This window comes from Protopterus annectens, chromosome 3.part1 (genome assembly GCF_019279795.1).
Source record: "Protopterus annectens isolate FY-2018-M chromosome 3.part1, PAN1.0, whole genome shotgun sequence".
NCBI classification, from domain to species: domain Eukaryota; kingdom Metazoa; phylum Chordata; order Ceratodontiformes; family Protopteridae; genus Protopterus; species Protopterus annectens.
Genome location: NC_056732.1, coordinates 726,929,169 through 726,946,169, shown reverse-complemented (window position 1 = coordinate 726,946,169; position 17,001 = coordinate 726,929,169). Strand labels below are relative to the sequence as shown.

General features: G+C 35.3%; 1 protein-coding gene across 2 annotated transcripts in view; it reads right to left on the bottom strand.

Moving 5' to 3' along the window:
* The window catches only part of RIPOR2 (RHO family interacting cell polarization regulator 2), a 3,249,967-nt gene that overhangs the window by 2,916,312 nt on the left and 316,654 nt on the right, over window positions 1-17,001 (bottom strand). The gene's annotated exons all lie outside the window — the stretch shown is intronic.

The window sequence follows — 17,001 nt, the reverse complement described above, 5'->3', positions numbered from 1 at the left end:
ATATAATATAATATAATATAATATAATATAGTACAACATGATAATATTTTTGTAAGGACTGCTTGCTTTCAATATGGTACTGATTAAGGATTGAAGTTTGATGGATTGGATTGGGGTGAAAGGTATGTTGCTACCAGGGTTAAGGTGTAGTGGTTGGAAAACTGTATTGTTATGGTTGGCCAGTTTGGTTAGTGGTCTTTGTTTGTAGTGTTATGTATAAGGCTTTTTACTTGTATACTATCCTTGATGAGAAAGAGTGTGCCTGTAACAGGTCTGTTGCCTGGTTTGGCATTGAATATTGAGGCATTAGTAGGGCAGGAGAATTTGTGGCAGACTGAGTCTTCTTTTACCCAGGATTCTGTGATCAGTATCACAGCTGCTCTGAGGCAAACAGGACAGTGGCTCAGATGCAGAGTAATGGGAGATGATCATCAGATGCTGATGGGACTTCAGTGCAGTGCATTACCAGCATTCATATACCGGTATTGCATTTGTGGGCAGAATGGAAGTGCTTAGTGCTCCATGTGTGGCATAAACTGTAGCAAACACTTTACTCTGTATGTTGCATAAACTGTAACAAACACTTTGCTTTGTATGTTGCATAAACTGTAGCAAACACTTTGCTCTGTATGTTACATAAACTGCAGCAAACACTTTGCTCTGTATGTTGCATAAATTGTAACAAACACTGCTCTGTATTCTGCATAAACTGTAGCAAACACTTTGCTATGTATGTTGCATAAACTGTAACAGATGTAACAGTTTAAATGAGCATAGGACATTTTTTTTGCTCCTCAACTTAGGGTTGGGGGGCAGATTGGGGAGTGGCACCATGTGGCATAATAGCTTCTACACCTCTGTCTCTGATACCTCAGATGTCAGGTTTCTTTGTGGAAACCAGTGGTTGCAGTTGTTCTAGCTTGCTTAACATGCTTTCTGTGTTCTACAGAATTTTGTTGGTTTTTCTGGTCATGGATAAGTATAATTATCTATTTTAAAAGGTTTGCTTAGATTTTAAATAAAAATTAATGTTTACACAGTCTGTCAGGGTAATGTACTAAGGGTGTAAAAACTATGGAAGACATGCTTAAATATGACACCCTTATTTTCTAGGAATAATAAAGCCTTGTTGTTTATGTTCCAAACTGAGAGAGAAATTATTTTGTTATTCTAGTTATATGCCAAACAGTCACTTCTCAGTGTTGTTCAACATAGAAAGTCCAACAGAAATTAAAGTTTTCCATGCTGAATGTAAACATTGGACTGAATTAAACATTTCTGATTGTGTTGCTCTTACCCATTATTCTGACTGCTGACTGCATTAAAGTCTTCTGAATTTAACATATTGTATCTAAATTTGTTATTTGATTTTTCTCCTGTGAGCTGAAGCTAAGCTGACTGTTAGAACAAATTGTTTGACACTTTTTTACATGCTTTGATTAGCTGGATACATTTAAACATATTTATGATATTTGATAACTAAGCTTGCATAAATTAAATTATATAGAAAGCGTGATCTAAAGGTTAGAGACAGAGTTGACATATATGTGTCTGATCCATAATGTAGAAGGGCAGCAAACTCACAAAACATTTGCCCCACATCAACTTATTTTCTCTGGGAATCTACTTTGATAACTTTTCTTACTGTGAACGCTTTTCCATAAGGGAGTGTTACAACTTAAATCTTTTGTCCTCCCTTGGGATTTGAATTTTATTCCATAACATCTGACTAATCCCTTGTTTAATTAGACTTTTCTATTCCTGTAAAATTCTAGTAACAGTTGCCTCAGGCTGTAATGTGTTTCGTGCCCTAACGCAGGTTTTCATAATGATAAAGAAGCCTTGTGTACTAGTTCATTATGCCTAAGTTCATATCTAACATGACTGTTAACCAGATGATTCAGCTACAATCATTTTACTCTCATTTCCAGAGTCATAGAGAAAAATAATTTTGCATGTTTTGGATCCTAGGAGACCGTACTGGATATATAGTTATAAAACTTGATTCATCAGGAAATCTGGTTGATAGTCACATGTTTATGTAGGAAAAAAGATACTTTTTAAACATCCCTAAAGATCTTGGCTGTTGACTTGCATTCTGTTACAGCCACTTGAGAAACCTAAAGAGTAGTCCATTAGAAGTAACACTAAGAGAAGTGTAGCTGCCTCTGCAGCCATTTAGGAATGCCTGTTTTAGGAAACTCTGATGTCAATGACTTGAATTTCTATCCAAATCTTTAACATGTATTAGAGATTAGATCAGCAATGTTAATTGAGAGATGATTTTACCATAGCAGCCAAAAGGGCATGCTGGCAGAGATGACTTTACCCACCTTTGGATGCTTAGCTTAATATTCCATACAGTTGTAGGGAGTTACCAGAAAGACAGAAATAGTGGATATATTATATATCACTTACACAATGTGCCCACATTTATATAAAATGTCTGTGTCTATTTCAATCCTTTTTTGTAGAAGCAAGAATGAAAAATGGGTACCACTTTTGCACAGCCGTACATTTATTTATGTATATAAGATTTATGCAGAAATTTCAATCTGGGAGCCCCCATTTACAGCAAAGTCATAGGCAGAAAAACATGTCTATCAAAACAGCATAGAATGAGACCAAGTTATCAACTACATCTGAACAACAGCAACAACAACAAAAAAGCTTAGTTTATAGTAACATACATTTAAAAAAACTGCCAAGACAAAGAAACATGATCATGCAGTAAATGTACCTCTGTACAAGCATGAACAATATGAAATCAGTGGAGTATATAGTATTGTCACAGTGAGCAACAAAGAAAAAAGGTACTTAGAAATTATAAATAGGGAGTTGCATCAGGCTGAGGCAAACCATTTAGGTGATACCACAAAAGCAAGTCCTTTGAATCTGCAATTACTCTTAAAGCATTTGCCTTGAAAATGTTCTGTTGGGACCACATCTGAGACTATGAGGAAGTCTCTTCTACTATTTGCCAACACCTATGGAAAACTTAACATCACCAAGCCTATTTTTGGATTTAGATATGGTAACCATTGAGACTCATGAGAAGGTAGCTGCTAAGTAATGATTGCAGTTAAAGATGTGCATCTAGGGAAGAAGAGGAGTTTGTGAGTGATGGACATCTGAGTTACAGGTAAATATTTATTAAATTCCAGCCAGTGCAAGACCTTCAATAAAAAGCATTGGTTTATTTTGCCATGACTACCAGCAGTACACCTGGAGATTATTTTGTATGCCTGTTCAAGTGCTTGCTGCAAAGCAGAGAAAATGTCATTTATAAGTGAGAAGAGTATATAAAAGGGAGGTTAGCTGTAGCAGCCATAAACCTGTCTGTAAGGAAATCCTTGGCCATATAAATCTTTCTAGGCTTTATACTCTTTTTATGATAACATGCTTTAAATATATTTACAAAATTAAGATGATTGTCAAGTAGTGTCTCAGGTAATTTGGTGGACAAGGCTTTCTTAACCACTGTAGAATCATATACTGTTATGATGGATCTCAGGCAAATACCTCACTAAAAGAATCACAGGCCTAAAGCAGACGCCCTATGCTGACCCTCTAAAAAAACTCCAGCTATACTCTGTTGCATATCGTCTACTCAGAGGTGATCTGTGCTTAACATACAAGCCATGTCAAACCCAGAGCTGTTGGACATGCTACACTTAAAGAAATCCCAATCCCTCAGAGCCACACGCACCAGGGATCTAAACCTTGTCATCACAATGAACAAAATATGCTGGAGAGATAGGTTCCTGACCCAGAGACCCCCCAGACTCTGGAATAGATGGCCCATACATGTCAAGCAGAGCACCTCTTTCACCCTCTTCAAAAGGAACCTTGACGATTGGATGGGAGATAGGAAATTCATCCCAGGGATCATGTCAGCCACCCTGCTAGACAAGGGTCCTGGGAAGTAAATATTGTGGGAAGAAATAGCCAGGGAATTGTTATGGCTAGGTTTGTATAGGCCCTAGGGCAGATAGCCTAGTACCAACCTATGAACCTATGAGAGTGTCTGCACTGATGATGTGGGTTATTGTTGGAAGACACATTAAATACTCTGGGATAAAACACCATTAATTTAATTTTTCCAGTGTTGTATTGCAGACCCCTGCTGCTAAGCCTGTCTTGAAGGGGATGGTGAGTATCTTGAAGTTTTGAGTTGGCAAATTCTAGTGATGTATCAGTTAATGGAGTTGTGGAGTCATCAGCAGGATAAGTTGATTCTCCCCATAGAAGAAGTTGGTTTACTTGACTGAAGGGATATTTTAGAGTTACACAGTTAAGGCTCATAAACATAACACAAGCAGAAACTTATAGGTCAAAGTGGAAAGAAATGATGGAAAAACAGGGTACAGGGAGAATGCAGTCTGAGAAGTAAGGAAAGGATGTAGGTCCTAAAGGAGAATAAAAACAAACATATGTTGTAAATGATGATTTAATAAAGATTTTTTTTGTTAAAAAGGGGCAGGAATTGAATAACTTCTGTAATGTTGTTTAAGTTATATGATATGTAGCAGTATATGTGAAGTATAATGTTTGTTAATGTTAATTTGTTAATACAGTTTGATCACTTTTGTATAAATATAAATTTGACTATGTCGCAAGTAATAATTCAATAAAGGTATTAAAAAAACAAACCTCATACAGAATGTTATATTCATAAATTATCATAAAATGTTCTAAGAACTAAGCCAACACAGGAATGGAGAAAGGAGATTTTTATCAATAGGGAAAACTGCGAGTAGATTATAGAAATTAGGCAAGCAGGGACTGGAATTTACTGGAAATGACTAGCAAAGGAGCCAGGGTTTAAGGAACAAATAACTAGAGAGGGAATGACAACAGAGTAGAATTAGACCAAGCAGATGTTTGGACTGCAGGTCAGAGACTGCTTTAACTACCAGGGATTGATAACAGAGTACAAGCAAATTAAGAGGGACAACAGATTGCTAAATGAAGGGCCAGCTCTGGCATAGTTTTTAGCTGAGTCTAGAACAGGAGTTGTTTAAAAAGGGAATATAAAATAGTGCATGATAACTAAAAAAATCAGAGGAGGCTAGAAAAATTCTTTAAAGATAATGGATAATAGAAACAGTACACAAAAAGCATTGGGGGGACATCTGTGTAGTTCCCAGGTAAACAACAAAGACAAAAAGATTTTTGCTTGCAGTTGTTTGCATAGGTATTTTATACCCAATCAGACTTCAGACAAATGTACCAATATAGCTAGCAAATGCTTGATGTGTGATGGGAAAGACAGAGGTAATTCGGAATATGTTTTTGGGTGTGTAACAAGCTGCTAGGTTTTAAAAATTCCCTAGAGAATACTCTGTCAGAAATGCTGGGGAGCAAAGGAAATTATTCTTTTGAGATGGGATATAGAATCTGACTTGCCCAAGCATAGTAAAGCCTAGCTACACTAACTGCTATTGCCTGACAAAAAAAAGAAGCAATTTCTAGAAAATGGAAACTGACATCTAGACCAGCTAAAACTGAAATATTGGATATTGTGAAGGTAATACAAGAAATGGCGGTAAGATCTTAAGAAAAGGGAAGGATCAGATTACACAGAAATAAATGAAATCTGTTGGAACAGTACATGCAGAGTAATGTTCAGGAAGGTGAGAAATTTAAGGAAGGCAGAAATGAGCAATTTATGTAATTTGGGGAAAGAATAAAAATTATTAAAAAGAAAACATACGTATATTACATGAAAATAATGAAGTATTATTATGCTTTTTTTTTTCTTTTCAGATATTGTATATGTACTTATATCACTTTTTAAAATGCTATGATTAATAAAGATGTTTACAAAATGAAGATATATGTGTAATCATTAAACATTACAAATATGATGTTGAACAGCATATATAAACTGAACAAGCCACATATTTCATTGTTCTAATAACTTATATAATATGTAAATACTGTATTGCCTTTTGCCTACATTGCCTATATTCCCCATCCATTTTATGTTTAGTCTTATACTCTAGCTACCTTTGTTGGTGCATTGTAATATATCATATACTACATTGAGTTTGTTTTTGCCACTAGCTAGTATTTTAACTTGTGAGTGTTTTTTTTTTCACCCAGGTTATGCCAGCAAATAGTCAACTATAACTAATGCAAAAGGTAAACAAATATAAATAAATAAACAATGAAGAATGTCAAAATATTTTGTAAAATAATTAGAAAAGCTGAGGCACACAAATGACTTGTAATACGCAGGAGGACCTTGTATCATTTGAACCTAGATTTTATGTAAGTTAAGGCTAAGCTCATTTAGAGCGTGATACTTTGACAACTAGGGTATATCACTTGGCAAGAAGATTTGTGAAACAAAGAAAATGGAAGCAGAATGGTGCAGAATTTTTCACGCCTGTATACAAGATAAATGATAAACATTCCACTCTTATAATAAAGCAATAGACTTCATCAGGAACTTGCTAATCCCTATTTTACCCATGCTGCTTGCATTTTTTGGTCATGAGGCTGCAGCTCAAGTGATTAAACTAGAGCTCTGTCACTGCAGGTAAAATATGAATTCTTTATATCCCTGCCATGATGTAGAACTACTGTAAAAAGGCATCATTATATTACATTTTTGTAGCTTTCTTTTTTTAAGGTTTTGAAAAATCCCAAAAAACAGTGTAAACATACAATAAGAAAAATCAAATACAATATGATGCATATAATTTCCAGAAATCTGTAATCATGAGTAAATCTTCACAATTGTCAACCATTTTTTTCTCAGTCTAAAAATATTTGTCACTTATCACTAAGATTGTTTTTTACCTATTACTAGGTATAATACTTTTAAACATTTTAGTTATTTTCCAAAGATTTTGATTTACTTTATTTAAAAAAGCCAAAAGGCACCATGCTAAAATATAGTAATGCATATGTAAGGAACAAATAAAAACACTGTATCAAATATAGAAACTATATGCAGTCTATAGAAAACACTGTGCAAAACAGGTTTACCTAAATCCAGAAACTTTGCATAATAAATACCTAATGTACCAACAATTCCAGGCTTTAATTATGGTATTAAAGCAGTTACTTTTCTATGTAATAGTCGAGATAAGGGTTCACCATCTCCTTGATACTTTTGCGCTTTTAGACATTAACTTTTAAAAACAACATCTTTCTATAACATCTTCTAGAATCTAAAGTAAAATGACAAAAATGTTAAATTTATTTTCATGAAGGAATTTGAAATATCTTCAGCCATCATTCTTTAAGATTATAAAAGTTTTTCCCCGTTAGCTTAACTAATAACTTACTATCTCTTACATATTTAAATACCATGTTACTGAAGCCTTCCCATGACAGCATTTTGAAGTCCATCCAGTTTCAAATGATGTACAATTTTATTAATGTAAGTATTATTATAAACATTCTTATATTGCACATTTTCAAATTTCTTTGGTAGATGTGTATGATTCGAGATGGCAAATAATGATGCCATCAAAATATCTGTTTCTCTCAGTTTTTTTGTAGTAGTTTTTTATTTAGGCATTTCCCAAATATATGTAAAATTTCAGTGTTAAATGAATTGCATGCATTAAACTTTGCTGATAAGTCTGGGAAATATGGGATTTTATTTTTGATGGTTTAAGACAAGCATTCAATGTAAACTTGATCTGAGTGTAGTATATGTATAAGAGAATTACTGTACAATCATTTATGCTAGGGTCATATACTGAACATGTTGAATAGAATAGTAGTAGCAGATATGATTATGTTTAAAGTCTGTTGTTAGACTGAAATTTGAAATAGCATTTTTAGAAGTCAGTGGCATTTGCAGTTATCAAAAGAATCCTATCATAAAGTCATTAGTTTTGCAATAATAACATTTTAGCTTCAAAATGTTCCATATTATATTTATCCTGAGTAGATACCTCTTGATGGCACAATACCTATCTTTAATTCATTTGCTATTTTAAGTTATTAGAATAGAAATATCTCACTAGTTTATTTTGAAGTGAAAGAAAATGTGATACATTAATCATTTTGCCAGCTAATAATATGCCTGAAGTTTAATCAGTGAGTTAAAAAATATATAGATGTTATCTAAGTTGATTTGTTTAATTAATTTCAGGTAAGATGCAATCATATTTTAAAATGCACATCAGTGGGCTTGCTTTTCAGGGGCACTGGGAACTAACTTTGGGTGGCATGATGCCAGGGAATCTTGGTGGGCTTGGCTTATATAGGCTCCAGGACCGTTAGCCTAGTACACACCTATGAACACACTTGTTGTGTCTTTCGGCTTTTCCCGGTTAGGGTTTGCCACAGCGGAACACCGGTCCACTAATGATTGGCAGTTGATTTTTACGTGCTGAGTTGCCAGACCTAACGCACAATCTTCAACGAAGGTACACCCATTCATGCATGTCTCCACTCAGAAGACACTCTAGCTGAGAGTCGAACCGGTCAGCGTCTTACTGTGAGGCAACAATGTTACCGCAGTACCACTACCGTTATGAACCTAAATAAATTGTCGAGCTTTTAGTTTATGAAGCGTCTCATTTTTTTAAAGAATGAGATGGCCAAGGGGTTTTAAAAATTTGAAATCAAATATACATCACAAAGGTTTCTATGTGATAGCTTCCATATTTCATAGCATACTTTTAAGTCTACTTGACTTAATGATTAGCTAGTATGTTTGAATATCTGGCAAGCTGACACCACTAGATAATTTAGAAGAGATTCTTATTAATTTAGGAGATCAAATAAATTTAACAAGTGAATAATTTATAATTTTAAACAGTTTAGATGGTATATGGTGACAGGCAGGAAAATATGACGTAATACTTTTGGATTTATATTCATTCTGTTTACAGATACTTTTGACAGGAAGGAGAACTGACTCTTACTCTACCTGTGTATATTGCTCTGTATGGATGATCAGCATGTCATAATATTATTATGAAGGTTTAATGTATCACTTTGATGAAAATTAATAGCTAAATATATTTTTAATATTTATTTTTCTGTTGTATTTCTGCTGTATCAATAAAGGGATAATCATTGCTTAGTGGAAAAAAATGATTTAAATTGACTTAGTTTAAAATTCAACACTTGGTAGAAAGACTGAATTGTTTTTACTTTTTTGGTATAGCTGACTGTGGGCATCTTAAATATTTATCATTCTCATCAGTAAATGCAATTAATGGTATTTTAACATCTAAGCATTTGGGGAAACAATGAATGTGGTACTGAATGTAGGAATAAAGATTCAATATATATTGAATAACTATGACAAAAAAAGGTATCCTTACCTAACATCATGTTTAACAATAATTAGATCTGATAAACATTTATTAATTGAGATTTGTGTAGATGAAGTTTTACAAAGAACATTGATGGAGTCTATAAATGGTCCAGGAAATCCAAATTTACTCAACACTGAAAATATGAGACTAGTGTTTACTGTATCACATGTTTTAGAAGCATCTATAGCTAGTAGCAAAATATTATTTTGATGTAACATTTTAAGGATTTGTAAAGATTTTTTGAATAAATGCAGATTTCAGTGAGGATATTATTTTAGGAATAATGTTTTCTTAAACTGTTAAGAGAGTATTGTTACAAATATCTTTATATCATGGAAACATGGCATCTACAATAAACTTTTCAAAACCAAACTGCATGCAAAGAGTTGATATATGAAATGCTGAGTTTTCTACAGACAGAAGCTGGATATGATTTATTTCAATGTAAAGTTAATTGTTTTCTGCGTGTAGACTATTATTATAAATATCTTGAAATCATACAATTACATGACACAAGATAACTAAAATGAAATATATTTTTGTTAGACATGAAATATCTCTTGAAATTATATGTTAATATTCCACAGTCCACAAGTCAGGAGGGTTGATATTTTGCTAAAAATGGGAGTCCGAATGCATCATATAGTGCCCTTGTTATGCAGAAAACTATGTGCAAGTATAGAAGTATATGCAAGCAATTAAATATCTCATTAAAACATGGCAGAGCTTTTTGCATCCAGATTGTTATCTTTCAGTTCTTGAGCAAAGGAGTTCACCACTTCAAAGCAAAAGACTATTGGTGGCACGGTTGTTGATGGCAAGACATCTAAAAGCTAAGTTATATAAGGCCTACTAATTACTAATATCAGAGAATCAAAAGAATGACATTGACTTGCTGAGAGGAAGACAATGCAAACACAGGCATTATTATGAAAGAAATACGAGAAACCTTGCCTTCAATTATCATAAACTAATCTCCACCCACCACATTACCACCAATCACGAAAACAGCTTATGAGCTATAATTTTGCCCCTCCTTCCCACACCCACTAACCACTTCCTACCATTCTTCCTTCTTTCATTTGGAATGCTTCTGCATTGTAACCTGACAACCCCTCCCACATCACCTAGTCCACAACCAGTCAAAGCCTATCCAGCCTGCTATCACTATCCTGTTTATGTTTTCATTAATGGAAAACTTGTATAATAATTAGCATGCTATTCAAAGTAGTACAATTCACTTCCCTCCTATACCTAGCAGACATAACCAACAATCATACACCTTTCAATGGCAGTCTTATGCCCAATGTTCAATCCATTGCTGTCAGTGGCAATTACTCCCATATTTCATTCAGTATAGCCCACAACCTTTGCAAACTCTCTCACGTCCATCTTTTCCAACAAACATATATAAAAGTAACTAACCCATCTCACAATTAGTCACAGAGAACAAATCAGTCTACAGTTATGGTGACATTCACCTCAGTCCAGGTACAACCACAACAGCCTCTTTCATAATGGCCCACACAACCATTAATACTGTAACACCTCACTCCTGCAGCTCGAGTAAAACTAGTCTAAAATGTATAAACATTAACCTTAGATGCATCTGTAACAATATAACTGTTCTGCATGCTTTCATATCTCATTACAACCCTGACATCAACTTTATCACAGAAATGTGGCTAACACCCAGAATTAAAGACACTGAAATCCTTCCACCAGGATATAGTGCCCATTGAGCAGACCTCATATCCAAAAAAGTAGGTGGGGTAGCTATTATAAATCTAAAACACCTGAACATATCCCTTATCAGAGAAAGCATCCTTCATTCAATAATGCAGAGATTCGTATTGCCTTACTCAAGCTAAACTCTTATATGACTATATGTATCATAGCCATATATATTCCCCCTGGAAGTAACATCAGCACAGCAGAGGACATACTATCCTGGGCATTTACCAATATACCCCAAGAAACCATCATCCTTGGGGACCAGACCTTAACATAGACTAAGCTCAAACTGCATTTGATACCACCATAACCAGTATAAACCTGTATGGTTTCTCTCAGCTCATCAATACACCAACAAAATATAGCAAGCCATCCTCTAAGGCCTCTACTCTAGACTGGATTCTCTCAACTAAACCCAGTAATATATATAACTATGACACACTATCTGACTCCTGCCCAGTTTTGCTAATAGGCTTGTATGCAGTCCAGTAAAGCATCACACTTACATGAAAGTGCATAACCTATCCAATTTTAATATAGACAATATCATCTCCACTCTCAAGCAATACAATTAGAATATGTTAAAAAGTCTTCATTTAGACTAAGCATCCCTTGACTTAACAAAACCTTTACCAATAAAATAAATGAACATGCTTCCATCAGAATTAATCCAGCAACATCGCTATCTAAAAACAGTGGACAACTAGTAGTGCTTAGAGACAAGGCATGGAAAACATGGCATGCCAGCAAATCCCAGAAAAAATCATCCACACTACAAACAAATACGAAATGAAATGAATACAGTATAAAACATGACAAAAAACTCCACCACTATAATCTACAGCAGACATATCAAAATAATCCTAAAAAATTCTGGTCATCAGTCCAAAATCTAATAAATCTGGGCCAACGTCAACAACCCACTTCCTCCCCAAAAGACACTACATCAACAGTTGCTAGTAACTTTAACAAATACTCCCTTCAAGCTGTAACCTCAGTTATCAAAGACAACCCCACCATCAACCAACCTCCTACCAACAAAATCCCATAGAAGCTCACTTCTGACTCAAACCTGTTCCTATTTCTGCCATAAGAAAATATCTCCTAAAACTAAAAACTACAAATTCTGCTGCAGATAACTTTCCTCCTAAATTTCTAAAAATTGCAGTGGAGGCTCTGTCATGTCCAGTACTTATACCAATAAACAGATCCATTCTTGAAACTCATGTCCCAGCCATTTTGAAGAAGGCATATATACTTCCTCTTCAGAAAGGAGTACCCTCTGTTGACTACTTCAACTTCAGACCAATGGCCATCCTATCACCATTATCTAAAATAATAGAAAAGTGCATCCATTCCCAATTACTGCATTATCTTACCGTAAACAATCTTCTCTCCCCCACACAACATGGTTTTCATCCTAACCATAGCACCATTACTGCTCTACTTCACTTTGCTGATACCATTAATAAAAATGGAAATACCAGAAACTTAGTATCTTCCTTATTCCTAGAACTGTCCAAAGCATTTGACTCTATTTCTCACCATAAACTCTTAGTAAAACTCTCCTGCTTGGGTCTCATTCCTTCCTTCCTCTTGCTCTAACAACTATCTAACAGAGACATTCCATGTAGTTAAAATGCAGCAGGAATACTCTTCATTTCTACCCATTACTGTAGTTGTGCCACAAGCTTCCATACGTGGACCCCTCCTGTTTAATGTATTTATAAGTGATCTACACACTGCTTCCAAGCACATCACTCGTGTACAATATGCAGATGACTCCATACTAACTGCGCAGCCTTTAACCTACAAAAACTTCGAGAAATTACTCAAAAATCTTTTATGTTTATAGAAATCTGGCTAGACAACTCAACTCCTAATTAACTCCCCAATCAAGAAACATCTACTTTTCACCACTACAACAATAACCCAAAGAAAAATTCTTGTCAAAACCACTTCATAAAATAATACCTTGATTGAACAGGCCCCTAACACCAAACCCTTAGGAGTCACAATTGATGACAACTTGAAAATTGACGAACACTTACAAACTGTTTAAAAAACCTCCAAAAGCTTGCCGTTATACAATACAAAAGTCTACCTAACAGACAGAACCAGAGAAACCATGGCTAAAGCCTACCTCCTACCTACCATACTGTATGCCTCCTTATACTTTACTAACCTGAAAATGTCCACAAAAACAAAAGTGGAACAATGCTACAATAAAATAGCTTCCTTTACTGCAAATCACCCCTTTGGAACTCATCACTGTTCTGCCCTTGAACAACTTAATTGGACTGAAGTCCCACATCATCTCCACTATAGTCAGCTGCTACTAGCTCGTACTCTAATATACAACCCTGAAAAGTGTTCGGCACTTAAAGGCATGCTTCAACACTACCACCCTACCAAATCTCTAAACTTGAAAGAAAAACTCCTCCTGTCTGTCACTAAAGCCCAAAATACATCTGGAGCCTCCTTAGCACAAACTCTGTAGCTACTTTCTGTAATGCCTTCCTACATGCTAAAGAACTGTGTGGCTAAAGAACTGAGATCAAGTGTAGTCTTACGGAGATGAGCTTCCTGTGTTTAAGGCTTGAAGTTCAAGGGAGACAAATTGTGTAGTTTTATTAGTATTATCTGTTGTTACCTCATCTCATGCCTCCCCTCTTTTCAGCTGCTTGGTGTACCCTCTTCTACTGTTTATCTCAAAACTCCTAATTACTTACATCAGGCTTATTGTCTACTGTAATTAATGTAACTAATGGTAAATAATGCATATTCTGTATTCTCCATAGTTGGACTTTCATGTAATAGTCTCCTCCAGAGCCTGACTGGAAGTCTGTGAATGCATATAATTAGTTCATAGATTGCACTGCAGCAATTTCTTTTACATGTTTGTTACAAGTATGTTTGTTTTTGTTTCTTTCTTATGTCCCTCTTGTGTGTATCCTAGGTCAGTTAAAAACTATTTATTTGAAATAGCCTTCAATGGAGTGGCATGGCTTCTTTTCTTTTATTTCTTGAAGTATTGCATTGGCTATGAATACTGGTGTTTTTACCTATTTTTCATGTTTGTATATTTACTGTGTTATGTTTTATTTATATTATATCCCATGTTTTGTTATATAACATTTTAGTAAAGCTGTATTTTTATTGGATGTTTCATAACATGTAACTGCGACCATTTGTTATGTAGTGAATATTGTATGTGAAAGAAACCTTTTAATACCTGATGAAGCACTGGTATGGTGTAAAAGCTCACATTTTCATTTTCATTAAACTCTGTGACTCTAACTGAGCTGCTGGTGGGTTTTTTTTTTAAATTTTAGTAAATTAGAAGGTTAAGTTGAAGTTAAAAGACACTTAATCTCAGTTTTTTAACAATACAGATTACAATTGCTAGGATATAACTGTTTTGTGCATTCACCGCAAAATCTGTACGCATTCTTATTCTTTCTTCTTCCTGATAAAAACAGAGATAAAGAGGGGAGTGATGAGAAATGTATGCCTGGGTTGTACACTCCATGTTAGAATTTCTTGTGGAAACCAGCGATCACAAGGAGGTACTTCTTGCAAGGGAAAAGTGATGATGGAGTGTCATATCACTTGTAAAAGTAGTTGGAACCCATTACAACAACCCATTGCATGCCTTGCCTTGGATGTCATCAGGCATACCTAGGGAGAATTATAGGGCATAATCCAAATTCCCTTTGATCTCTGGCTGCATGATGGCCACACCATGGCCATGCTCTTGCCTTAAAAGGGGGATAAAATGGTAATATATGCCATAGCAGTGGTTTGAGAGTTGGTAGGAGTGGAAAACAAAGAAAGGTTATATCTGCCCGTTATTGTGTTCTACCAGCTCTTATTGTTCATTACAAATCCATGCTTTACATGCAGCAAAATTATCTACCTTTTTGGGGGGGAGTGGATCATTAATTTTTGTTGTTAAGCCTTTAAGCATAAACCAACTTGAGAAATCTCAGTGTTGAACCAGCTCAAAAAAAAACTCATTTCATCACCAAAAACAGGTCAGGTCTCTGTATCCTTATATATGTACATGCATATATACATAGATACAAATATTTCAGACATGGGCAATAAATGCTCTTCTAACTTGTCAATATGCCTAGACAGTCATTCCCAATAATAAGTATCCAAGTTGTTCTTAAAAATATCTAAATTAGTGCTTGCTTTAATATAATTTGTAGCCTGTTCCATACATCAGCTACTGTCTCAGAGAACCAATTAGTACATCTCCCATTCCTATATAATTTTCTACATAGGCCATCTGATGATTCTCTACTACATTTTGATCATTCCTATAGATATTTGTCTTTAAATTCCCAATATACCTGAACAAGGTTTCCTCTTAAATGTCTGTATGAGAAATTATACACATTCAGATATTTATTCTTTTATAATAACTTAAATCTTCACATCTATGGATGCCTTTGGTGTACTTCCACAGCAATTGTTCTAATTTACTCATGGTTAATTTCTTGTAAGGTTTCCATATTGTTATTCTATACTCTAGTTTGTGTCTAATACAACTTACAAATAAATGATTTCATTATTTCTGAAATCCTCGACTTTATAAATCCTTTTATACAACCTTTAGTTCCATAACTTCTTCTTCTTCTTCTTTCGGCTGCTCCCATTAGGGGTCACCACAGCAGATCAACTGTTTCCATTTCTTCCTGTCCTCTGCATCTTGTTCTGTCACACCAAACCACCTGCATGTCCTCTCTCACCACATCCATAAACCTTATCTTAGGCCTTCCTCTTTTCCTGTTACCTGGCAGCTTCATCCTTAGCATCTTTTTCCCAATATACTCTGCATCCCTCCTCAGCACATGTCCAAACCAACATAATCTTGCCTCTCTGGCTTTGTCTCCAAACCTTCAACCTGGGCTGACCCTCTAATATACTTATTCCTAATCCTGTCCATCCTTGCACACCCAGTGCAAATCTTAACATCTTCAACTCTGCCACGTCAATCTCTGACTCCTGCCTTTTTGTCAATGCCACTGTCTCCAACCCATATAACATAACTGGTCTCACTACCCTCTTGTAGACCTTCCCTTTCACTCTTACTGGTACTCGTCTGTCACAAATCACTCCTGACACTTTTCTCCACCCACTCCATCCTGACTGTACTCTCTTCTTCACCTCTCTTCCACACTCACCATTACTCTGAACTGTTGATCCCAAGTACTTAAACTCATCCATCTTCGCCACCTCTACTCCCTGCATCCTCACCGTTCCTCTATCCTCCCTCTCATTCACACACATATATTCTGTCTTAGTCCTGCTGACCTTCATTCCTCTTCTCTCTAGAGCATATCTCCACCTCTCCAGGGTCTCCTCCACATGTTTCCTGCTCTCACTACAGATCACAATGTCATCTGCAAACATTATAGTCCATGGGGACTCCTGTCTGATCTCGTCTGTCAACCTTTAGTTCCATAACTATCATTAACAAATTTGTTGACATGATTAGAAAAACTCAAAGCTGAATCTATTCATATAAACAGGTCCTTAAACTAATCTACAATTTCAATCACTGTGTGCTGTATTAAAAATTCACCTTTCAAGCTATATCTTCCTAATCTCATATGCTTAGTTTTTGATCTTTTTATCAACATATTATTCTCCTATGCTCAAACTGTCAATTTAATCAAGTTCTTTTGCAGATGTGCCTTATCTGTAATGGGTCTATATTACTATGTCGAAAGATCTTTACACCAAACACCTTTCCATCAACACGAAACTGTCAAAATTCACTTCTATAAATCACAGAATTTTTCCCAGGGTAATGTAACAATTGCCCTGTACCACAACAGAATACTCACCGCACTACCCCCCGACACTCCATAGCTATATATATATATATATATATATATATATATATATATATACCAACTCCAAGATTGCACTACAGTGGGGAAAAGGGCATTAGTGT